The sequence below is a fragment of the Cervus canadensis genome, chromosome 28, assembly GCF_019320065.1.
Source record: "Cervus canadensis isolate Bull #8, Minnesota chromosome 28, ASM1932006v1, whole genome shotgun sequence".
Taxonomy (NCBI): Eukaryota; Metazoa; Chordata; class Mammalia; order Artiodactyla; family Cervidae; genus Cervus; species Cervus canadensis.
In genome coordinates, this window is record NC_057413.1 from 7415420 (window position 1) to 7441284 (window position 25865).

The following is a 25865-nucleotide window of genomic DNA, read 5'->3' on the forward strand; positions in this document are numbered from 1 at the left end:
CAGGCCACCACAATAAAGCAAATAACATCATAAAGTGAGTCACTTGCAATTGTTTGGTTTCCCAGGGCATATAAAAGTTGTATTTACAACATTCTATATGCAACCCACTCCAGTGTTCTTGCCTGGAGACTCCCAGGGACGGCAGAGGCTGGTGGGCAGCTGTCTATGGGGTCGCACAGAGTCAGACACGACTGAAGTGACTTAGCAGCAGCAGCATAGTTTATTTAGTGTGCAGTAGCATTATTTCTGAAAGAATGTACATATCTTAATTAAAAAATACTTTACTAATAAAAAAGGCTAGCCATCATCTGAGCCTTGGGTGAGTCATTGCAGAAACATCAAAACTCACTGATCACAGAACACCAAACAAATGCAATAGCAATGAAAAAGGTTGAAATATTGTGAGCGTTATCAAAGTCTGCCATAGAGACACACAGTGACAGATCTGTTGGAAAACTGGTGCTGAGACTTGCTTGATGCAGGGTTACCACAGACCTTCAATTTGTTAAAAAAAAAAAAAAAAAAGCAATTATCTGTGAAGTACAATGAAGCAAAGTGCAATAAAATGAGGTATGTCTATGAATAGTTATAAATACAATAAAAATTTTACGTTAATAATTTCTGTCTGGCAAATTCAACTTTTGCTTTTTGGAACTGTCTGGAATTTTGGGGGGTGGGGAATATCTTTGACCTGCAGTTGGTTGAGTGTGTAGATGTGGAACTCATAGATATGGACATGTTCAGTCATGTCTGACTCTTTGCACACTCATGGACTGTAGCCCACCAGGCTTCTCTGTCCATGGGATTCTCTGGGCAAGAATACCGGAGTGGGTTGCCATTCCTTTCTCCAGGGATCCTCCTGACCCAGGGATCGAATCCAGGTCTCCTGCATGCAGGCAGCTTCTTTGCCATCTGAGCCACCAGGGCCTATATAGATATGGAGGGCTGACTGTAATTCCTTGAACCATGTTTTAAGGGCAAGTCTGCTAGTAACAATTCTTTTACGTTTTCCTTCATCTGAGAATGTATTTATTTCCCTTTCATTCCTAAAGAATAGTTTTCTAAGATACGGAATTCACTGTTAACAGTTTTTTTCTTTTAGCACTTGAAAACACTGTGTAACTTCCTTCTGGCCTCCACTGTTTTAGGTAAGAAATATGCTTTTATTTGAATCTGTGTTCCACTATGGTTAATGCTTCACTTCTCTCTGGTTGTTTTGAAAACTATCTTTAGTTTTCTGAAGTGTACTTACAATGTGTTGTGGTTTGCATTTCTTTGGACTTCCCATATTTGGAGATTGTGTAGTTTCTTAAGTCTGTAGATTTATACCTTTTACCAAAGTTGAGAAATTTTCAGCCATTAAAAAAAATGCTCTTTCGATCTAACTCTTTTCCTATTTTCCTTCTGGATCTCCAGTGATATGAGTTTTGGATCGTTAGTTGTTGTTCCATAGTTCCCAAAGGCTCTTGTAATTAGGTTTTGTTTTTTCCAGTCTATTTTCTCTCTGGTTTTTGACTTGAGTAAACTGGTCCAGAAATGATGTAGAACAATTCTGTAAAAAAAAAAAAAATTATGCTTCAATTACAAAATAAATAAGTAAATAAGTAAATAAATGGAGCTTCCTTTTTTTTTTTTTTAAAAAAAGGGTTAATTGATTGTATCCTCTGTTATCTCTACTTTGGTACTGAGCCTATTCAGTGAGGTTTTCTGGTTTTTTTCTATTACTGTACCTTTCAATTCTATAATTTGAATTGGGCTCTTTTTTATAGCTTCTACTTCTTTGTGGATATTTTCTATTTTTTCATCTGTTTCAAGAGAATCTTCAATTGCCCATTAAAGCATTTTTTCATGCTTCATATTAAATTAATGTAAAGCTGCTTTACACTCCTTATCAGATAATTCCAATATCTGATTCATTTCTGTGTTGGTAGAAGTCGATTGTCCCTTTGAATTCAAGCTGTGCTTTTTCTGGTTCTTGGTATGGCCAGGGTTTTCAACTGTATCCTGGAAATTTTGATTATTATCTTAAGACTCTCTGAGTCCTACTTAAGTCTTTTATTTGAGCAATCAGTCACCCTGTTTAGGGGTAGCGCACAGGTCTTGGCCTGACTGTCGTAGACCATGGTTCCAATGACAGCCTAAGTTCCTGAGCCTTTGCAATGCTACCTGGATTTACTTTGTGTATTTGGTGACACCGGGGGTCCCAATATTACAACCAAAAGTATCTCTGGACATTACCAAAACTCCATGGGGAGAAAATCACCCCTAAAGTGAAGACCATTACTCTATAGAAGCCAAAAGAATTCAACGTCCTCCATACGGAACAGGCCATGATCCTGTGGGGAGACGGGAGTCTGCTCTCCCCTGAAGCTTTACAGAAGCACCTCAGCATCTCAATCTGGGTTTACATGCACTGACTCCTCGGCTTGGGATGAGGAAAGGCTTTATTTGCCTCTTGTTCCATCTCAAATGTATACTCAGGGAGGATATTGATAATGACTCCTATAATGGACCAGAATTTGATTTCCTGTAGAACCCAGCTCAGAGATTAATCTAGCCCTTGAAAAACAAGTGGTCTTTATTAAGGAATTACAGCTATCGAGTTTCAAGGTGAAATCCTCTTAGTATTACGTCTATGGCAGGCATGTTTATATATTCTGCTTTAAGACATCTGCCAAAGATTGTTATCCGATACATCTTTTTTTTTCATGTTAGTTGGCTTTCTACTTATTTCTGCATTGCTGACATGACATCAGGTGACCTTTTGAAAGTTTTTTTTTTTTTTGCTTTTCTGCCTGGAAACATGGGGCAGTGTTTCATAAAAGCAAGGAAAAGGTTGCTGTGTTGTTTTTTTTTAAATCCCCTTAACAAAAAAGTAAACAAAAAGATCCAAAAACACACACAAACTGCCAAATTGTTTATTGCAAAGTTGACTCATTTGGTCAAAAGGAGTTGTTTTGGTTAATAATTTACTCCACTGACCCCTGAATAGAAATGCCACACTTGACCTGTATGAAAATGAAGTGAAACCTCCCAGAACACTTGTTTACAAAATGGCTGAAGTTTAAGGTCAAATCTGTAGGGCCCTTTGGCATTTTCTGTCTGCCAACCCTGTCTGAATCATTATATATCAATTATTCATCTAGAATGTTTTACATTATCTGGTTGGTGGAGGTACATTTTCCATCATTCTCCTCCAGAAGGTTCATGGTATTTTTGGGCTACTCAAAGGGATTCCAGTTTTTATTGGTGCCAAAAATAAATCACATGCCAATGCAGAAAAAACTCAGCCTCTCTCTCTTACCTTCAACAACAGTAGATTTCTCTGAAACCTGGCCTGCTCAGGATGAGAATGTTTTCCAGCTTGTGAGCTACTGTTGACAGAAGTACAGCTGCTTCTCATCTGGTCAGAGGTAAGATCTCTTCCTGACCCTCTCCTCCAGTATCAACCCTTTCTATACTCGTCTTCAAAGCTATCAAAACTTTTTCCATGATATTCTGCCTTTTCCCCTTCCCTGTCCACCTTCCAAGATTCAGAGAGAATAATGTTAAAATGATATGGAAAAGGCTTACATAGGGAGTAGATGAAGCCTAGCCACTTGTCTTCAACGTTGACCTCAAACCATGAGGCTTCTTTGCCAATGAGCTACTTGAAGTGCTGAGGAGGTGACTTTTTTTATGTTTTTGGAAACAATGATTGTTTCACGGCAGGCCTATTGACTCCCAACTGTTGTAATAACACAGAACAGCTTTTACAAAGTTTTTGGCTCTTTTGATGGTGTTAACGTGAGCATCCCTGGTTCCATGAGTCTAGTTGTAGCTTTCAAAGTGAGTAGCATCTCAGGAGCTAAGAGAGAATACACTGGGCCTAGAAGCCACTGGGCAAAATGCCACACAGGAAAACCCAGCGCTCAGTCCCAGCACTGCCATTTTTCTACCATCAGTGACATCATCATGGGGATACTGAGAGAGAGGGGATGACTGAGGAAAGGTTTGCAAGATGCTGGATGATTTGGGAGGTCCTCAGATTGCTTTCTGTCTGGTGAGGCTGCTGGTCTGCAGCTAAGTGTTGACTTCCAAAGAATCATGTTCTCCAGAGTGAAGTGAGGCAAAGCCTGGTCACCTAATGGCCAATAGTGTGGGCTCCAAAGTCAGCATGCCCTTCTTCAAATTCTAGTTTCTCGTCTTCTCACCCCTGTGATAGCAAGCAAGTGAATGAAAGTCTGAATCTCAGCTTTTTCAACTGTAAAATGGGATAAGAGTGCCCAACTCATCACAGGTTGAATGAGACAGTACATGTGAAGTGCTAAGGACAGAGCCTGTCAGGTAGTGAGTACTCAGTAAGTGTTAGGTTTTATGATGGGAATTACTCCCAGCCTGTCTGTGCTTACAGCTGCCACCTGGTCAGACTGTCCGTCTAACTGACAAGTACCCCACCACTAGAAAGTATAGGAGCAGAAAGCAGCAGGAACAACTTTCACGGTGTATCTTTGGTGAAGGGCATGTTGAGGTGCTAAATCTGTCAATAGGTTCTTCGTTGCAAGAAGGCTGAACTCTTTCCAGGAAACATTTGATGGGAACAATTTTCAAGCATATTTTAGAATTCTCTTAAGGTCAACATTAACTTTTAAACTGTAGAAGAGCTGTTACTCTTGACCTGGGGCTTTCCATTAAGTCTGTAACTCAGAATTTCCCAGTGCCCCCTGAGTAGTTTCTTAGGAATTGAAAAGAGCAACTGAAATAGACTTCAAGTCCAAGGTTTGTGGATTATCACAACTCTTTCTTTGTGTGTGTGTGTGTGTGTGTGTGTGTGTGTAATGGGGGCAGGTTCATGTGGGCAAGGGTAGGTAAGAAGAAAAGTAAATGCTCAGTGTTGACCTGGTGTCTTTGCTTTAATCAAGGGGGATTGTAAGTAATAATCATAAGTCTTCTGCTAACAGAGTGACATATGGAAAAATTCAAGTGTGTTCAACTGTTTACCAAATTCTGAAACCTCCGAAAACTGATTTTGAATTCATAGCTCAAATATTATCTAGTTAGTATTTTCTTTTGTAGAAATCAGAGAGCTGGAGTGACTGTTCCTTCACTCGGATGGGGACACATGTGTGTGGCTCTAATGGACCACACAGGGGCCCAAGGATCCTGGGAGTTCTCTGTGTTTGAGAAACAGAGAAACAGTTCTCAGGACCACAGAGATCGTAGAATGGGAAGAAAAAGGAAGAAGTTGCAAAGGTCTTCCAATCTCTCTGCCCTGCCGCTTCCAGCCCCAGCCCAGCAGGGGGACAGCGGGATGCTGAGCTATGGAACTTTCCCCAAGCCCAGAGAAGAAGGGGTCCCTGGGCCCATGCCTAGAGCTCCCGAGGAGATGCAGTGTGAGCCCTCTCAGGGAGGAGGAGGGTATTTCAGACCAGAGGGGGTTATTTCAGCTTCCCATCCTGCATGGATTCTATGGACTGAATGTTTGTGTCCTCTCAGAACTCACATGTGGAAACTCTAGTTCCCAATTGGATGGTATTTGGAGACACTTTGATGGGTAATTAGGTCACAAGGATGGAGCCCTCAAGATGGGGTTATTGCTCTTATAAGAATACACGGGAGAGTTTGCTTCCTGTCCCTGCTCTCTGCCTTGTGAAGATACAACAAGAAGACGATGATCTACAAGCCACAGGGTGGTCTCTCACCAGACACAGGGTCTGCTGGCACCTTGATCTTGGACTTTCAGCCTCCAGAACCACGTGGAATAAGTTTCTGTATTTAAGCCACCCAGTCTGCGGTGTTTTTGTTATATCCGCCTGAGCTATCTAGGACAGTGGGTAACACACTCCGTCCCCCCTCCATTTCTTTGGGTGGGCAGAGACATGTTTACAATGGGAGGCAAAGTGCTGGTGCATCCGTTTGGCCTGGTGTGGACTGAGCCTGGTTGAAGGGTAGAGTGAGCGCCTCTTCAACTGCCTGAGAAAAGGAACAGGATGAGGAAATAGAACATGTCCTTTGAAGTGCAGAAACTACGCGGTTATTGTTGTTCAGTCGTTCAGTCGTGTCTGACCCTTTGCAACTCCATGGACTGCACCACACCAGGCTTCCCTGTCCTTCACTATCTCCCGGAGTTTGCTTAAACTCATGTCCACTGAGTTGGTGATGCTAGGCAACCATCTCATCCTCTGCCGCCCCCTTCTCCTGCTCTCAATCTTTCCCAGCTGAAACCATAGCTATTAAATATTGACCATTTAAAATTATTATGACATACAAAAAAAAATAAAATTATTATGACATATTATTTTCATTAACTCATTAAAACAAAGATCTGATCCACATAAATAATAATGCACAGCTTAGTAAGCACATCAGTGGCCCAAGCACGTACAAAGCACTTTACACGAATTCTCTCATTGTTTTCCTTTCCACAGCCCCCCAAAGTAGCTTCTGTTGTTCCATTTTACAATTGAGGAAGCCACATCTGAGGATCTGAGTGGTTAAATAACTTATCCAAGGGCACAACAATAAAGAGCAGAACTGGGACTTAAAGGCATTTCTCTCTGACTCAGAAACCAATTATCATATGGGAACTCTGTGTGCTTTCTTTGAAACTACTGCGTGAATCTAAAGTCATTTCAAAATAAAGAAGGTTATTTGAAAAATAAAATCCATTGTCTAAATCGATTTACTAGGCTATTTTTTTCAAGCAATTTGTGAGAGTTTTGCTTTGCCTATTGGCTAAATTTCCTGGAAATTTTGAAAGTCTGTTACATCTTCGCCTGGGGGTCCTTCCAGCATCTACATTCCTAAAGTGTTCTTCTTTTATTTCTTCACGTAAAACACTCAGGGTAGAGCCTGCCACGTGGAAAGCTCTTGATAAATGTCAGTCATCACCGTCATCATTATCATAATCACTATTTTCACAAACAACCATTGGTTACTTAATATTTTAAAAGCCAGCGAACATATTAATCGCCCCTACTAGACAGTGAATGACTCAAGAGTAGGGCCCACAAAGGTGCTTAACCTATTATTAAAACAAATAAATACCTGTGCTCACAATTAGATCTTGCAGCAAAGACTCTTCTGATCAAGGGGTGGTTTATTCCTGTTTCTGTTTATAATTCTCCTTAGACCTGGGGAAGCAGGGGTGTTGTCAAAGTGCTGTGTGCTCCATGACTCTTGGCCACTTTGTAAGAGAAGTACCCTTGCTCCAGCCAGCTGATGGCTTGGGGTCGGGATGCAACTGACTTAAAGGCACCCATTCCTAAGACAGTTTTCCTCTTGCATGTTCTCCTTTGGCTCTAAGTCAGGTCCAGTTCCCCTCTTTGTTGTGCTGTGCATTGGGGGAAAACCCACAAATGGGAACGCAATTGGTATGCTCTCTCATCCCTCATGGACACAATTTAAAAGGAGTCAGATTGTCTTTTCTTGCTGTCATGTTCATTTCATATGCCATGTTCCCCTTTTCACTAAATGCCAACAACTGTTTATGAATCCCCAGGAGCCGGGAAGATTAGGGGCATGGTTTCAGAAGCCTGATGCATCAGGAAATGTGAACTCTGAAAAACAAAAGTTTTCATTGAGGCTTTGCTGAGCTAGCACACTCTGAGTTCACTGAGACGGCAGGCCCCATCACATGAGTTTGCTCAACCAACTGGTGATGCCTGACCAGGGTACTGTTTTCAAAGATGTTAGTTCTAGGTAATTGCTGGAAAAACCCTCTAGCTCAGCACTACCCAACAGAACTTGCTGCAATGCTGGAGAGTTTTACGTCTACCTTGGCCAATAAGGTAACTACAAGCCACATGTAGTTGAACTATAGCTAGTGCAAATGAGGAGCTGTTTTATCTGTTTTAATTTACTGAGACTTAACTTGCCTCATGTGGCTAGTGGGGAAGTCCAGGAGCCTTAGTGGTAAAGAATCCACCTGCAATGCAGGAGATGTGGGTTCAATCCTTGGGTCAGAAATATCCCCTGGAGAAGAAAATGGCAACCCACTCCAGTATTCTTGCCTGGGAAATTCCATGGACAGAGGAGTCTGGCTGAATACAGTCCGTGGGGTTGCAAAGAGTCGGACATGACTGAGCGACTAAACAACAACCATGTGACTATCATATTGGGTAGTGAAGTTCCGGGTGAACAAGACTGAGGGCTTCTGGGAATGCAGGACACTTGATATTCAAACAAGACAATCCCAGGCAAACTAAGATACTCGATCACTCTAAAGCAGATCTCTTTGTATGTCTGGCATTTTTGGAAGTGTGAATTAGACATATGCTGGCTACAGTGTAAGGTGAAAGGGAGAGAAACGCAGAGGCAAGATAAAGAACTGAGTTTTCCTTCCCGAGCAAAACACAAGTAAAATATTCCTTCAAATGAAGGGATTGATGTGATCATGGAGCTGATTCTTCAAACTGAAATAGCCTATGTAAAACTTCAATAAAAATATGAATATCAGAAACACCAACAAGACACTTGTCCTCAGACTACCTGAGGACACTACCAGTAACTTACATGAGCATATTTTGAAGCTCACTCAGGTGGGAAAATAGAAGGTAATTGGTGAATTCACTGAAAAATCATACCTGTCTTGATTTCCTCATCCCAGCCAAGGGAAGGGTTAAGAACCCTTAGAAGTTTCTTCTTAGATATGCTTTTCATGGGAAAGTCTTCTTTACCCCAAAGTCTCATCTACCTGCCAGCCAGCAAGCCTGAAACTCACCTTGAGTGGCTTCCTCTGGAGTAAGCATTGTCCTCTGTTAAAATACAGATATCTTCTAAGAAGGGTCACAGAGGACCATATATTAGTATCATTTTGTAATTCAAAAATTTATTAGATTGATCTGAACTACCAAGATTGTGAAGGAATGAAATAAAGCAGTAGCCTCCCAACACCTTTGATTATGTTTTCTTATCAAGAAAACTTTTGAACTCTGTCCCCAATATATGTATATTTATTGGTAACTACTGTTTATCCAAGAATACACAGAAGAACTGTACAAAAAAGATCTTTATGACCCAGATAAGCACAATGGTATGATCACTCACCTAGAGCCAGACTTCCCAGAATGTAAAGTCAAGTGGGCCTTAGGAAGCATCACTATGAACAAAGCTAGTGGAGGTGATGGAGTTCCAGTTGAGCTATTTCAAATCCTAAAAGATGATGCTGTGAAAGTGCTGCACTCAATATGCCAGCAAGTTTGGAAAACTCTGCAGTGGCCACAGGACTGGAAAAGGTCAGTTTTCATTCCAATCCCAAAGAAAGGCAATGCCAAAGAATGCTGAAACTACCACACAATTGCACTCATCTCACATGATAGCAAAGTAATGCCCCAAATTCTCCAAGCCAGGTTTCAACAGTACATGAACCGTGAACTTCCAGATGTTCAAGCTGGATTTAGAAAAGGCAGAGGAACCAAAGATCACATTGCCAACATCTGCTGGATCATCAAAAAAGCAAGAGAGTTCCAGAAAAACATCTACCTCTGCTTTATTGACTATGCCAAAGCCTTTGACTGTGTGGATCACCACAAACTATAGAAAATTCTTAAAAAGATGGGAATAATAGACCACCTTACCTGCCTCTTGAGAAATCTGTATGCAGGTCAGGAAGCAACAGTTAGAACTGGACATGTAACAACAGACTGGTTCCAAATAGGGAAAGGAGTACATCAAGGCTGTGTATTGTCACCCTGGTTATTTAACTTACATGCAGAGTACATCATGAGAAATGCTGGGCTGGATGAAGCACAAGTTGGAATCAAGATTGCTGGGAGAAATATCAATAACCTCAGATATGCAGATGACACCACCCTTATGGCAGAAAGTGAAGAAGAACTAAAGAGCCTCCTGATGAAAGTGAAAGAGGAGAGCGAAGAAGTTGGCTTAAAATTCAACATTCAGAAAACTAAGATCATGGCATCTTGTCCCATCACTTCATGACAAATCGATGGGGAAACAATGGAAACAGTGAGAGACTTCATTTTTTGGGGCTCCAAAGTCACTGTGGATGGTGACTGTAGTTGTTAAATTAAAAGATGCTTTCTCCTTGGAAGAAAAGCTATGACCAACCTAGACAGCATATTAAAAAGCAGAGACATTACTTTGCCAACAAAGGTCCGCTAGTCAAAGCTATGTTTTTTTCCAGTAGTCATGTATGGATGTGAGAGTTGGACCATAAAGAAGGCTGAACACTGAAGAACTGATGCTTTTGAAATGTGGTGCTGGAGAAGACTCTTGAGAGTTCCTTGGACTGCAAGGAAATCCAACCAGTCCATCCTAAAGGAAATCAGTCCTAAATAGTCATTGGAAGGACTGAAGCTGAAGCTGAAACTCCAGTCCTTTGGCCACCTGATGCGAAGAACCGACTCATTTGAAAAGACCCTGATGCTGGGAAAGATTGAAGGTGGGAGGAGAAGGGGATGGCAGAGGATGAGATGGTTGGATGGCATCATCGACTTGATGGACATGAGTTTGAGCAAGCTCTGGGAGTTGGTGATGGACAGAGAAGCCTGGCGTGCTGTGGTTCATGGGGTTGCAAAGAGTCGGACACGACTGAGGAACTGAACTGAACTGAACTGTCTATCCAGGGCTTTCCTGGTGGCTCAGATGGTAAAGAATCTGCCTGCAAAGCAGGAGACCAGGGTTCAGTCCCTGGATCTGGAAGATCTCCTGGAGAAAGGAAGGGCTACCCACTGCAGTACTCTTGCCTGAATAATTCCATGAACAGAGGAGCATGGTGGGCTACAATCTATAAAGTCACCAAGAGTTAGACAGACTAAGCAACTAAGAATTTTACTGTCTATCCATATGTTTTAATAAAGCAATTTTTAAAAATATTAGACACGTGCACCCCAATGTTCATCGCAGCACTGTTTATAATAGCCAGGACATGGAAGCAACCTAGATGCCCATCAGCAGATGAATGGATAAGGAAGCTGTGGTACATATACACTGTGGAATATTACTCAGCCATTAAAAAGAATTCATTTGAATCAGTCCTAATGAGATGGATGAAACTGGAGCCCATTATACAGAGTGAAGTAAGCCAGAAAGATAAAGAACATTACAGCATACTAACACATATATATGGAATTTAGAAAGATGGTAACGATAACCCTATATGCAAAACAGAAGAAGAGACACAGAAATACAGAACAGACTTTTGAACTCTGTGGGAGAATGTGAGGGTGGGATATTTCAAAAGAACAGCATGTATGTTATCTATGGTGAAACAGATCACCAGCCCAGGTGGGATGCATGAGACAAGTGCTCGGGCCTGGTGCACTGGGAAGACCCAGAGGAATCGGGTGGAGAGGGAGGTGGGAGGGGGGATCGGGATGGGGAATACATGTAAATCCATGGCTGATTCATGTCAATGTATGACAAAACCCACTGAAATGTTGTGAAGTAATTAGCCTCCAACTAATAAAAAAAAAGATAAAATAAAAAGAGCTAAAAAAAAAAAAAGAAAAAAAATATTTTGAAGAAAAACCCCACTTTCTATTTTGTTTTATTTTGCTTTGCTTTGCCGTTCTCGTGTCTCTAGTCATTTGCTCTAGATCGGCATCCATATTAAAATGTGTTCATAATTTCAGTCATCTTGGTTACCTGAATCACAACGGCTTTGAAAGTAATTATGTCTTTGATGTCTTGGTGTCATTAAATGAGTTAAAAATTATCCTGTTTCACATTTTAGCATGAATTACTTAGGTTTTATTTCTCTTATTTTGCTCCTTCACATTGAAACCTTTCTTGTACATTTCTTTTTCTTATCACTGGACCATTGGAGGATGGTGGTGACCTGGAGCTACAGTTGCTGAGATACATATGAGAATGAAATCAAGGCATTGGGTCTGGCTCCTTTATAGATCAATTTACTTGCAGTCTTGCTGTCAGTGGTCACTAAACTTCATTGTGCATAAGAATTAGCTAGAGATCTTTTTTACCCTCTGATTCCAACCCAAGAGATTCTGTTTCACCGGGTCTGGGGAAGAATCAGCCTTTGGAATAAGATCCCCTCCCCTCCCCTCCCATTCAGGCAGTCGGTAATTGGGCTGTACTCATATCTGGCACAGACGGTAAAGTGTCTGCCTACAATGCTGGAGACCCGGGTTCGATCCCTGGGTGGGGAAGATCCCCTGGAGAAGGAAATGGCAACCCACTCCAGTACTCTTGCCTGGAAAATCCTGTTGGAAGAGCCTGGTAGGCTACAGTCCATGGGGTCAAAAAGAGTCGGACACGACCGAGAGACTTCACTTCACTTCACATATCTCCAGAAATACTCGAGGAGACAGTGGGAATGGGTGATCACCAAAGCACCTTTAGTAGTGAGTAAAACAGTCTTGACTTTATAACATGGTGACAACTGCTCAGAAGCATGATCTTTGTCACAGAATTGCTAGAAATGGGGAAACGGAGGGGCGGAGTGTGTGGATGTGGGTGTAGACTGTACACGTGTGCAGATGCAACGTTTCTATCTCTGACACAACACTTTAGAATTGATTTTCTTTCTCCAGAAGGAAGCTTGTTTTGAATGTATCCATTTTCAATATGCTAAATCCTGTAGAAATTATACCTTTTTAGTCTTAAGCTTCCAAAGAATTATTTGCAAATTCGTGTCTCATTAACAACTGTGCCACACACACCCCCACCAGCCCCCCAAAGACAATTGCTTAAATCAGATATCTTGATTTGTGGTTTGCAGTGAGACTTAGGTCAGACACTAGGACACTAAGAGAACACACTAGAAGAACTAAAAGACGCTAAAAGAACACAAACAGCTTATGACATCCAACTGTACACTTCACTTTTTGCCACAGATGGGTAATGTAATCAGGAGGACAGAGACAGTTGAATCATTTACTTCCGAGGACCCTCTTAAGCCCAGTAAGCGTACAGACCCTAAATAGATGAGCCTAATCCCCAGATCCTGAGCGTATCCAGGCCTGTCTGTACCAGCATGAACACAGGGCATGGTTCTGAAGAGAGGATTCTACATATGCCCGCTGATTAAGAGAAGGGTAGTTATTGTTGAAATAGAAATAAAACTCCATTTCAAATTCAGGCTCTTTGTAAAGTCTTCTTGCAGTTCAACGTTCACTTTCGCCACTTTCCTTTCTTTTCTTTGTTTAGAGATGTGCATGATCTTGAAAAGTCAATGTGCGTAACTAGAATATGAACTTCTTTCTTTGCTTATAGGAATTAATTTGGCAAAAGCTGCGATGAATTGAGCAAGAGTGTTCGCAGTAACCTTATTTGTGTATCTAACCTCTGAATAAGATTGCACCCTGTGATTACTTTGAAATGCTGCCTAAAGTTTACGTGTTGAGGGCTCAAGGTTGCCGGAGGGCTTTAGGGAGACCCTCATGGTATGAGAGAGGAAGGTTTCTTGTTTCTTGATTTCCCACAGAAGTCATATCCTCAAGCAGAATTCTATGATCTGCTGCTCATTGAAAACACATCAGTCCTGAAAGAAAAGTATTCTGGGGGTCATTCTAAATCAAATCCCTGAGATTTGCTGGTTTAGTTCAATAGGAAGATCTAACAGCAGAGGTGCCACAACTCACCCCAACCAGCAAGGTGATATAGAGGGTTTACGTGAATTTATCACCTCATCCTATTGCCCTCCCTCTGGGGCCACTGTGGTCCCCCAACAGATTTCTTCCCTACTCTCTCATATGCCTTCAGGACTTTTTCAGTGTTTCTCAAGAACTTAGCAGTTTCATCCCTTGTAAGCAGAAAGGCCCAAGAGCTGTGACAGGGTGCAGTGGATCGCATCAGGCTTGATGAGTGGCACTTAGAGGCCAGTAGTGTGCGTGGGGGGGGGTGTCCTTTTCTTCCCCTCTGCTGCTCCCAGCTGGAAACTTTGCCACCAAAAGGTTTCCCTGGCTCGTTGGTGGTAACTCATCTTGTTGGGTGAAAGATAAAAGAACAAAAGACTAGGCACCACAGTGCATGTCAATACCTGGGACATCGGAAAATAAGGCAGGCTAGATCATGCTAAATTCCTCTTAGCTTTTTTCTTTCTCAGGGTATAGGGGAAACATTTTCTGATTCTGTCAGTCAAAGTGTCCGTCGCTCAGTCGTGTCTGACTCTCTGCGACCCCATAGACTGTAGCCCGCCAGGCTCCTCTGTCCATGGAATTCTCCAGGCAAGAATACTGGAGCGGGTCGCCATTTCCTTTTTCAGGGCAAGTTCCTGAGCAAGGGATCAAATCCGGATCTTTTGCACTGCAGGCAGATTCTTTACCAACTGAGGTACCAGGGAAGCCTTTTTCTGATTGTAAAGAAGAGAATACATTACAGCTTGACCCCTAGGCTTTGAAAGGAAGAATGACGAAGGAAAGGGGCATTTTCTCAACTTATATGCACTCACTGTTGCAGAGATGATTCATGGAGCGTTCAGATGCTGGGAGCCTGAGGCCCTCCCACTACTGCCTGGCTGGGGAGGTGGGTCGGGTATGGCCTAGCGTTGGTGTGGACACCAAAGCAGCAAGTGGCACGACACACCTTAGCTTGCTCTTCTCTGCCTCATTGGGTTTTTATGGTCTAGACCTTCCAGAGATGGTCACCCAGCAGCACAGGGCCTGCAATGACAGGCGTACTTGCCAGGGGCCTTCCGGGCAGCAGCAGTGCTGTATTGATAAGCTAACATAATAGTGACTTAGTGGTTTAAAGTTTAGGAAAGTTTTCACTAGATTAGAGGAGGAGGAGTAGTCCTTGAGCACATCATAGGGGAAGATGTGCAGCTGAGGAGGGCCTTTCAGGGTTTTGGAAAGCACATCTGGATGACACCCTGCTGACATTTACCCTATAGGAGTTTGATAATAGATACTCACTATCAGTGGGTATTTTAAGAACACAAGGAAACAAGATGCCCTGTGTAGTGTTCAAGTTGGAGAAAATGACATGTGGAGGAGGAAATAGCATCCTGCTCTTAGATCTCAATGTATGCAGTGGGCAGGGAGGTTCCTCATCACCCCCTCACCCCTCACCCCTCCGTCATCTTTGACCAAAGCAGTTTAAAAGGCATTAGACCGCTCCATGCGATTTCACAGGAGAACTGGAATTGAGCAGGCATCTGGCAACACTTGACTGGCACAGAAAATCAATGCTCAGAAACCCCAGCTGGAGTTCTTAGAAGCCGCACAATTCCACGTCGCTGCCCACCCACCGGAGGGCCCCTCGCCCTCTTCACAACTGCTCATCTTCACACCCTGATAAAGCTCAAATGCCAACTCCCAGGCATGGAGCCCACCTCCGGCGGCCCGAGTTTCCTAAGAGTGAAAGGCAGGGAGTCGAGACCACGCCAGCTTCCTGTGTGCCGGGGGTCTTCCAACCCAGAGCTCTGCCGGCCTGCGGCCGCCTCTTGCCCAAAGGTCAGAAACGCTGAGTGGGCTGGGCAGGGCCCTCGCCCTTACCTGGTGATGCAGCCACCTCCCCGTCCAAGCCAGTCGCCGGTCTGGTAGGATGTTCACCTGCAAACTGTTTTTCTTAAGACTTAGTCTCACCTTGTGTGGTTTCCACATGGATGGCTCTGTTCCCAGCCACGGTCATCACAGGCTAAGTTGCAAAACAGAAGAACGAGAAGGGCAGCTCTGGTCTGGGGAGTCCCTGGGGCTGGCTGCTCGTGAGAATGCCCTCAAAGGCGAGCCGGCAACATACCTGACTGGTGAATGGGGATGGTTGCGGCTCCCAGGAAGGGGGGGCACAGTTGCTGGCAAGAGCCATGGTTTTTGTTTTTGTTTTTTTTTTTGGTGAGTGGGTGTTCAGAGGCAACTCCCTGCAGAGCTGGCATTGTCCACCTGAAGGAGGAGTGTACAGAAATAGGGCGGCGGAGGGAGAGGGTATGCGTGAGTGTATGTGTGTGTGTGTGTGAATGCAACACAAAAGGTTTCTATCAATGAAGCCAAAAACTGAATTCCCTTTTTTTTTTAAGTTGCTTTATTGAAGTATCAATATACAGAAAACTGCACATATCTAGGGCTTCCCAGATTGGTCAACTTGCCTGCCAATGCAGGAGACGTGGGAGACACGAGTTTGATCCCTGGACTGGGAAGATCCCCTGGAAGAGGGCATGGCAATCCGCTCCAGTATTCTTGCCTGGGAAATCCCATGGACAGAGGAGCCTGGTAAGCTACAGACCATAGGGTCCCAGAGAGTCAGACACGACTGAAGCCTCTTAGCATGCACACACATATCTAAGTTGTACGAACTGGTGAGTTCAGATACATGCAAAGATGTATATACCATCATTATAATCAAGGTAGCAGACATTTCCGAAACCTCCCAACCTTTCCTGGTATTCCTCAGCCTTTTGTTTTTGTTTCTTGTGATCAGAACACTTAACATGAGATCTACACTCCTAACAAAATGTTAAGCACATGACTCTGTCTTGTTAACTGTAGGCATATGTTATATAGCAGATCTCTAGAACTTACTCATTTAGTGTAACTGAAACTTTATACCCATTGAACAACAGCTCCCCATTTAGAACTGATTTTCCTTTAACTAAACCTCTATTTTACAAGAAGTTGCAAGAGCTTTGGGTTCTCCTTCCATGAAACAGCATGATTCAACAGTGGTTTTCAAACATTTCTTTTTAAAACACAGGAAGCCTCTTTTTTCCCCAAAGTCCTATACCTGAGCCCCAAACTACAAAGGAGATCAAAGCCGAGGGGCTGTGGTTGGAGTGGGTGCTGGCCCCAGAGACCCAAACCCTTCAGTGATCTCCCTCTCTGTATTCAGCAAAGCCCTAGAGGCACCCACATGGAGGCCCTAAACCTCCCCAGAAAGAATTTAACAAACATGTGGATGAGTAGGAAGGAGTCTGGCAGACCTGTGTTTAGATACTGACTCTGCTGTTTGTGATCATTGAGACCTTTGGTCATTCATTAGTACCTCTGCACCTCAGTTTCCTCATCTGTAAAATCGGAGTCATAACGCGTATGTAGCTACAAGGACGGCAGAAAACGCAATTAAGGCACATGGCGCCCAGTCTGGCACATGGGCTCTTTACATGATTTGGTTTAGTTATTTCGGGGAGTGTTGGGTTGTGGCCAGGAGAGTAAAAGAGTGACAGCAGGGAGACTTTGCTTAGCTCAGAACTGTTACGATTGTTACTATCTTATTTGGCAGTCCTTTCTTAAAAGCATCTGAATGCTTGGTTTGGTATTCCCTCTTTGAAAATGGGACAGTGAGGATAGTAAATAGACAACACATCAAATGGGAGAAATATATTTGCAAATTACATATCTGATAAGGGTCTAATATTCAAAATATATAAAAACTCTTATAACTCAACAGCAACAAAATAATATCAAAATAGGTAATGACTTGAGTAATTTGTATATCTCCAAAGAAGATATACAAATGGTCATCAGGCTCTTGCAAACATGCTCAGTCACTAGGGAAATGCAAATCAAAACTATAATGAGATACCACTTCACATCCACAAAGTTGGCTATTGTAAAACAGAAAATGACCAGTGTTTGTGAGGATATGGAGAAATCGATAACTTCCTGCATTGCTGATGGGAATGTAAAATGGTGCAGTATCTGTATAAAAGTGTAGTAGTCCCTTAAAAAGTTTAATATAGACTTGTCATATGGACCTAACAGTTCCGCTTGTAGGTCTACACTCAAAGGAATTGAAAAGAAATGTTCCAACAAAAGCTTGTCAATAAATGTTCACAGCAGCATTATCCACAACATGCGAAAGGTGGAAACCACCCAAATGTTCATCCACTGATGAGTGGATAAGCCAAATGGGCCATATCTATACAATATAGTATGATATGGTATCCATATCATACCATCTCATATGGATGATAATATTACTCATCCGTACAAGGAATGAAGTACATGCCAAAACATGGATGAACCTTGAAAACATTATACAGAGTGAAAGAAGCCAGACACAAAAGGCCAGTGTGGTTCTATTTATATGAAACACAGGAAGGAGCAAATCTATAGCAATAGCGTTCAGCGGAGTGACTGCCAAGGACTGGGGGAGGTAGAAATGAGGGAGTTACTGCCAGTGGGTAGCAGTTTCCTTGCGTGGTGATGAAGAAGTTCTGAAACCAGATGGCGCTGATGGTTGAGCAGCATTATGAATGTACTTGGTACCACTGAACTGTACACGTCAAAATGATTAAAATATAAGTTTTCTGTTGTGTGTATTTTATCACAATTAAAAAAAAATAGGACAAATATTTATCTAGCCAAAATGCCAGCTTGTGCATTTTTAAAGTGATTTTGGTTTTTCTTTTTTCTTTGACCTTCTGGCATACACATAGCAAAACACAGCCCTAAAATTCCAGGACATTGGTGCTAAAGAAGACTCATTCTTTTTTCGGGGGCTCACCTCCCTCCAGAGGGCCAGGGAGAACTGAACTGGAGAATGAAAGTGAAAGTGAAGTCACTCAGTGGTGACTGACTCTCTGTGACTCCATGGACTGTATTCCTTCATCCATGGAATTTTCCAGGCAAGAGTACTGGAGTGGTTGCCATTTCCTTCTCCAGGGGATCTTCCCGACCCGGGGATCGAACCTGGGTCTCCCACACTGCAGGCAGACGCATGACCCTCTGAGCCACCAGGGAAGGTCACCTGGAGAATATGAGTGCCCATTCCACCCTCGAGAGACAGCGTGAAAGGGAAATGTTCCAGGAACTGGGCCCAGAGCCTAACTGGGTTGTGACCGAGCACCCCAGCTTGATTCCTTGGACATAGCTACTCTCAGCTTCGTGGGGGGCGAGGGGTGGCACATTCAGGCCTTGGCTTATCACGTGGCCCTGCTAAGCTCATAACACTTTCCCTGGGCTCCTCCCCTAGGAAGGGGACATGTCAGGAACTGTAGTTTCAGGCATCTTTCCTGGGATTTCAAATGAGACCCAACTCTGGGGCAGGATTTGGAATCCTGTGGGCTGTTTGGCCCACACACCTCCCCTTGGGCCACTTTTGCCGTTGCTGTTATTTTTCATTGGTGGGGCAATCACTGTACCCCTTTGCGCAGCTTTCATCTGGAGAATCTTAAAGCTCTTTACCACTATTCCATTCTATCACAGCCCTTTTTAGCAACAATCTTTTTTTTTTTTCCTTTTGCATTCCAAACTATAAAAACAAAATTCTTGGTGAGGCAAGCAGACTCCCTTCAGCCAAGTCAAGGACACTCCTTGTGTAGGGAAACTCCTGCCCATTCACTTGGGATGGCCTTAGCTCACATCTGCCCATTACACGCAAATTCTGAGCCTGGTCTGAGCCAGCGTCTTGGGTTCCAAGCTCTTCTCTTAAAGGGAGAGTTGGATTTGATCTGCTTCTTTTGTCTTTAGTTAATTCCCATTTTATCATTTAACAGCCTAAATTTAGTTCAGCACTCCATCTTCATAGTTCAGCTTTCCAACGTGCCATCAGGAACAGAAGGAACTTTGAGTGGGAGGCATTGGAGAAGGGTGGTGTGGGGCCCGGGGCCAGCAGGCAGGAGGAGGGGCTGCTGGTGTTAGCAGAGCTGGCTTCTGACACCTCCAGGTTGGCCTCAGACACATAACAGACCCAAGCAACACAGAATCCCTCTGATTCAACTGAACGGAGGTTTAGAGCTGCAGTGAAATAACTAATCAGCTCTTTCCTTCCTACATCCATTCAGCAGTATGTTGGCGTAGTGCACAGTACTTGTTAACCACTCCAAGAAAAGAACGAACCACTCACTCTGATTAGCTGTCAGAACTAATTTTCAGCCGTGTTATTATATGGTAAGGAGGAAAAAGGAAATCCAAGGAAACTGTGCTTACGGCCAGTGCCTAATCAGGTTTTTTCCCCTTCATCTGTTTCATACAAAAGCTGCCTAGAATTACTGGTGTGAGCCATTAGGTTCCTCTCTTCAAGTGTTAATTAAATGTGATATTTTAAAATACACACTCCTCTTTCCAGGTAGAACAGACCGAGCCTTTTGTAAACTGCTCCGTGCCCACTGGTCCCCCGGGCAGCTCTCCTTCACTGTCTTGTACCTTGCGTTCCCCTGTTGGGCCACAGTTCCAGCAGCAATAAGTACAAAGCAATTATTTCTGCCAGAAGTGTTCCCCCTTTCAGAGCCTGAAAGGGGGTTGCCTTATTTTGGTTGTGTGTATCTGTGTGCTTGAAAGAAAGGCATATTATAATATCAGGCCTCTTTGTTTTCCCTCTTTTAATACCCACTGGTTCTCCAAGATGTCATTGGCAAACACAACACCATTTGCTTTTGTTCCCTTTATAAATATTTTCCACTTGAGCCCTATTTCTTACTTATAACTGCTGAGCGTCTTGCTACAGAAAACAACTGTTCCAAAGTAGTAGACTGAATGAACGCAGTCTGTGTGGCTCAGATTGAGGAATATTTACTATACTTTTGAATTGAAATGCCTCAGAATCCGAAGTGGCTTATAGTCTCTTGGGTCTTTGAAAGCAACTCAAATGGTAGGTTTGTGTGTGTAAGACGGGAGCTCAGGGCAGGTGGTGAGACCTGGAAAATCCAATGAGTCTGTCCTGTCTGTTCCAGTCACGAAACCATCCATTCAGTAGCAGTTGCTGAATGTTCATGTGTTTGCTGCTCTCACACGAGTTAGGACACCCAAGGGTGGCCTTTTAGTCCAAGTAGAAAGCTTGTACTAGACACTCCATATCAAAAAGTTCAAGGAATCAGATCTCATTGTTATTATGTATCTATGAAAGGTGGAAACCCTCTTGATGGCTCAGTGGTAGACTCCGCCTGCCAGTGCAGGAAATGCAAGAGATATGGGTTCGATCCCTGGGTCGGGAAGATCCCCTAGAGAAGGAAATAGCAAGCCACTTCAGTATTCTTGTCTGGAGAATCCCATGGACCGAGGAGCCTGGGGGGCTACAGTCCATGGGGTTGCAAAGAATCAAACACAACTGAGCATGCACACACAAACCCTCTCCACGAATCTGGAGACATGGAGCATTTTCCTATCTTGGAAGAATGCTTACCATAAGACAATACATAATTAAGTACATTTTTGTATTTTTGTATTTTGCCAACAGACAGATCCTGTATAGTCTCGTACTCTGATAAAAAATGTTCAGATTACTGTACAGAGTGACTGCTCTGCTCTTGCCAGAGTTTATTGTAATAAGATGCTTGAAAATATTCTTTATGTCCAGGTTCAGATCATCCAACAAAACTTCTGATTCGACACTAGGTTGTAAGGATAAGAGGTAGGCAATTGGGAATCACGTGCCTGGATAACATCCTCAAGATTCTGCCTTCTTCCTCTGAACACCCACGTAGCCTCCGGTTTTAATTTGATCTTGCTACTATGACTCCTTCCCCCAAAATAATGGTCTGTACCTCACCCTAGATCAGGTTCTACTAACCCATTCCTTTTTGAAGCATTGTAGCAAGATGAGCCGTGATTCCTTAAATGATTTAAGTGTTTGTTAAACTCTTGATAGATTTAGGCCAACTTCCCAGACTCTCAGCAGTATGTAACTAGGTAGACTTTGGGGAGCTCCATTCTAATAGGATTCTCATTTCAAACATACATCTAAGTATGCAAGTGATAGTGGGCAAGCACTGGCTCTTTTTTTTGTATTATGACACCTTAAAGGTGGGCCCTGGGGCTTCCCCAGTGGCTCAGATGGTAAAGAATCCACCTGCAATGCAGGAGATGTGGGTTCGATCCCTGGGTCAGGAAGATCCCCTGGAGAAGGGAATGGCAACCCAATCCAATATCCTTGCCTGGAGAATTCCATGGACAGAGGAGCTTGGCGGGCTCCAGTCCACGGTGTCACAAAGAGTCGCTCATGACTGAGCAACAACCATACACTCATACAAAGGCAGGCCCTAAGTAGCCTACTCAGCTCTGTCTTGTAGGAGATGCTCAGTGGGCAAGGGAGTGAAGTCAGAGGCATCTTTCCTCCTTGATCCCCAGGACTCTTCCTCTCCCCCCAGCCCTTTCCCACTCCCTGAAGCTACCAGTTAACTTTCATTCAAACAGAAATCAACATTGTTTGTCTATAAATATCTTCAATAGCATTCAAACTAAGCAGGTTTTTTAAAAAAAATCGACATCAGCTAGGACTCCAGCATTAATAGAAGAGCCTCTTTCCATTGGGGGGCTTCAAAAGGATTCACAGGAAAATGATGCTTTCCATCCTCTCCCAACTCCCACCTCCACCCTAGAGCAGAGGCATTGAGCAGAGATGCGCCTGCCCCACAGAAGGGGAGATTCTGTTTCACTAGACTTAGAAAAGCTAGAGAGATTCAAATCTTGGAATTTGCAACAAATGAGTAACACAGCCTTAGCATGAGCTGGCCATAATGTTCCTCCTAAGGACACATCCTTCTTGTTTGGTTATTCTGCTTTTGGAGCTTCAGCTGAACTTCAGCTGAACTGTCTCCTGGTTGGAGATAGTCATGTTGTGGAGCAGTGCTTCTTACATTTTAATGTGCATGCAGACTCCCTGAGATCTAGACAGAATGTAGATTCAGCAGTTCTGGAGAAGGCCTAAGACTCTGCGTTGCTAACAAACTCCCAGGTAATGCAATTGCCGCTGGTCCCCAGAACATGCTCTGAAGAGGAAGGACATGGTGGATTTATCCCAACAGCAAAGAGCCGTGAGACATGGATTCAGTCCAAGTTCTATATGATTCTGTACACATTACTTTTAATCTCATTAAAATTCTGACTTTTTGTCTGTAAAGTGACAAGTAATAGTATCTGCCCCAAAGCATTGTTTTAAGAATTCAATGTGGTAACTAGTTAAGCACTTTGTAAGTCTTTATTAACTTATTGGTTGGTGATCTTGAGGCTTACCTGGATTCTCCACCAAGTGTGTGTTGGATAACGGTGGGCTTCTTACAGCAGAACCAAGAAGAGGATGATGGGGATTGCCCAGCTTCTCAGTGACTGTCCTTGAGTCTGAGTGGAGGGGAAGCAAAAGTTAAAACCGATTCTGTTGACACCACCAAGGGCTGGCTGAGACCCCAGTGCTTAGGAGATGCAGCAGCTAGCTGTGTCCCCATGCATTTCTGAATAAAAGAACAAGAATACATATTTCCCTTTTGATTCTTTTTCTTTTCAAAGAGAAAAATTAGGAAACAGAAAATATTTCTTTAACTGAGTATTAGAATCAATGAATTTGTTGGACAGTTGGGGCAGTTCTCTCCTAGGATTAAAAGTGATAACTCATGTCAAAGGCCTTTGAAGTCTCCAGCGCTTATACAGTTCTAAGGCTTTATTATTGTAGAATGTCATTGTTGAAAAAGACTTCCTTGACCACATGCTAATCATGTTGAACTAGTAAAAGTCTTATAATTCATCTAAATAAATGTGGTTTGCTTAAGTCCTGGCTGGTAAAGCTGAATTACTGCTAAGTTTAAGTGCCATGATTGGAGAGAAACCGCTTAGATAAAGGTCAAACAAGAATCACATTCCCTTGAGCAGTCATTAAATTTCTAGAGCAAATTCCTATCAAGCCCCTTTCGATATTTGTAAGTTTTTCTCCAAATCTTTTTTTACTTTGGTTTTCTGCCAGAAATGGGTGCAGATGCTTCAGCTACCTCGCAAGAAAAACCTGTTCTCACAAGTTTCATTGCACCGCTTGGCAGAGAAAAAGGCTTGGGTACAGGCTGAGAACTTTCACATAGATCCAGAAGGCTTGGGAATTGAGCCACTTGACTTCCCGCCCAACACCAAGAAGAAATAAACTCTGAGGCCAGGATCTAAGATTCCCCTCATCAGAAAAGGAGGAAACTCTCCAGCTTTCTTTTTGAGGCAAATTCCATAGATTGTTACTAAGATAGGCCATTTCAGAATTTTCCAGGATAGTGAGGGAGCTCGCGGTTGCCATGGCTCCCTGGCTTCCTTTCCCCCCACCCCTCTCTGCCAACCTCCATTGGTTCAGGAGACTCTAACCCCAGGAGTGCTAGAAGGGAGGAGGGGTAGGGCAGAAAGGGGAGTAGGAAGAGTGATTATTTTTGTCCAGCCATTGTGTGTATTTGGGAGTTCATGAGAGATAAAAGGATGGACTCACTTTAATTAAAGAGTAAACAGTGAAGGCAATGGGATATGCAGCTAGGAAGCTATTGAGAATGTCTTCACATTACTCACAAGTTAGTAATTTCCCCAAGAGTGGGAGTTTCTTTCAGATATTTGCAATTTATTTTTAAGTCTTTTAGAGTGTTAGAATAACACACACAGTTTCTCTTTTACTATTTTCATAGTATTAAAAGGTTTCAGACCCAGGCATTTTAGAACATTTTGGATTGACTAGAATTTGTTGTTGTCCTTCAGCCCTGTTGGACTCTTTTATGGACTGCACCACACCAAGCTTCCCTGTCCTTCATTATCCCCCGGAATTTGTTACAAAGATTAGTTAGAATTAGTTAGTTAGAAACAAATTAGTTAGAAACATCCAGGGACCTCTCAAACTCATCACAGGGCTTACCTGAAACATGTAAGCCAAAAAGTTCATTCGGGGTTTTTGTAAGATGTTATGGGAAAACCCAAATGAATGTTATGGCCAAAACAACATATGTATACTTACATCCCTCATGATCTTCTTGACGCTTATAGGTTTGAAGTGGTAACATGTTCACTGTCTATAGTCCATAGCAGTGTCCTCAGGAGATCATTATTGCTTATGCCAAGTCACTGTAATTGTTGCTGTGGAATAAGTAAGTTAAGGGCATTTTCTGAGAACCTGTTAGGTAGCTACTGTGGCAGTAGGGACTTGGAGGAAATCATACCTTCAGAAGGCCTGGCCCTTAGGATATGGTAGAAGAGGCTTCTGAACATTTTAAAGGAGAAAAGCCAGTCATGTATTTGGATCTCAAACAAATCTGCCCATGTTCCCAGGTTACTTGAAGGGAAAATAAACAATTTAATTTACTTACCATTTGTTGATTTCACAGATAATTTTATTTTAGTACTGTCAGGGCTAATGGACATGCAAAGCTGAGTGCATGGTGATTAAATGAATCTGAATCAATGAAACCCACTAAAGCATGGCACACAGTAACAGTTTAATAAATGCTATCTTATGTTATATCATCATCATCCTTATCATCGTTAGTTCTGTCAGTAAGGACCTCTGTAGAGCAAATGACATGCATATATTTATAGAAGGCACAGCATATATGGATTACTTACTATATTGTTGGTACAGGTAAAATTCTGTAGGAATCCAGGGAAAGAAAATTCAAATTGGAGATAAAGAATAAAATATATAATAATAGGGAAACACAATATCCTCCATTCCCTCAATATTATATGTCTGAGAAGGCCAGGGAGTAAGACTTTTGTGGGAAAACATGGTAATTTGGCCTTCAACACCACAACCTCAAGTATTCCTGACTTCCTTAAATAATATCCTGTGGTTCTGTGCAACAGTAATTGATTCCAATCCTTCTAAGGTTTTTTTATGTTTTTTCTTATGATCCCTAAACGAGGGATTCTCCAAGCCTGCGGTTTGCCAAGTGTCTTTGTTGTTGTTGTTCAGTCGCTTTGTCATGTCAGACTCTTCAAAACCCCATGGACTGCAGCACGCCAGGCTCCTCTGACCTCCACTCTCTCCCAGAATATGCTCAAGTTCATGGCCATTGAGTTGATGATGCCATCCAACCATCTCATCCTCTGCCATCCCCTTCTCCTTTAGCCTTCAATCTTTCCCAGCATCAGGGTCTTTTCCAATGAGTCAGTTCTTCGCATCATGTGGCCAAAGTATTGGAGCTTCAGGTTCAGCATCAGTCCTTCCAATGGTATTAATAGAATTACAGCTTTTGATAGGTAATCCTGTGGTCACTCCATTTTTATCTTTGTGATTTTGTAAACTTTGTATGTGAAAGTTAACTAGCCATACTAGCAAAGTAATGCTCAAAATTCTCCAAG

General features: G+C 42.8%; 1 long non-coding RNA gene across 1 annotated transcript; it reads right to left on the reverse strand.

Annotated features, from left to right (window-relative positions):
* Positions 1-217: 217 nt before the first annotated feature.
* LOC122429855 lies at positions 218-15496 on the reverse strand. Its single transcript, XR_006266162.1, has 3 exons — positions 15402-15496; positions 1253-1552; positions 218-495 (listed from the first exon to the last, which is right to left on the reverse strand). It is a non-coding gene; the product is annotated as an uncharacterized LOC122429855 (long non-coding RNA).
* Between the last annotated feature and the right edge of the window lie 10369 nt (positions 15497-25865).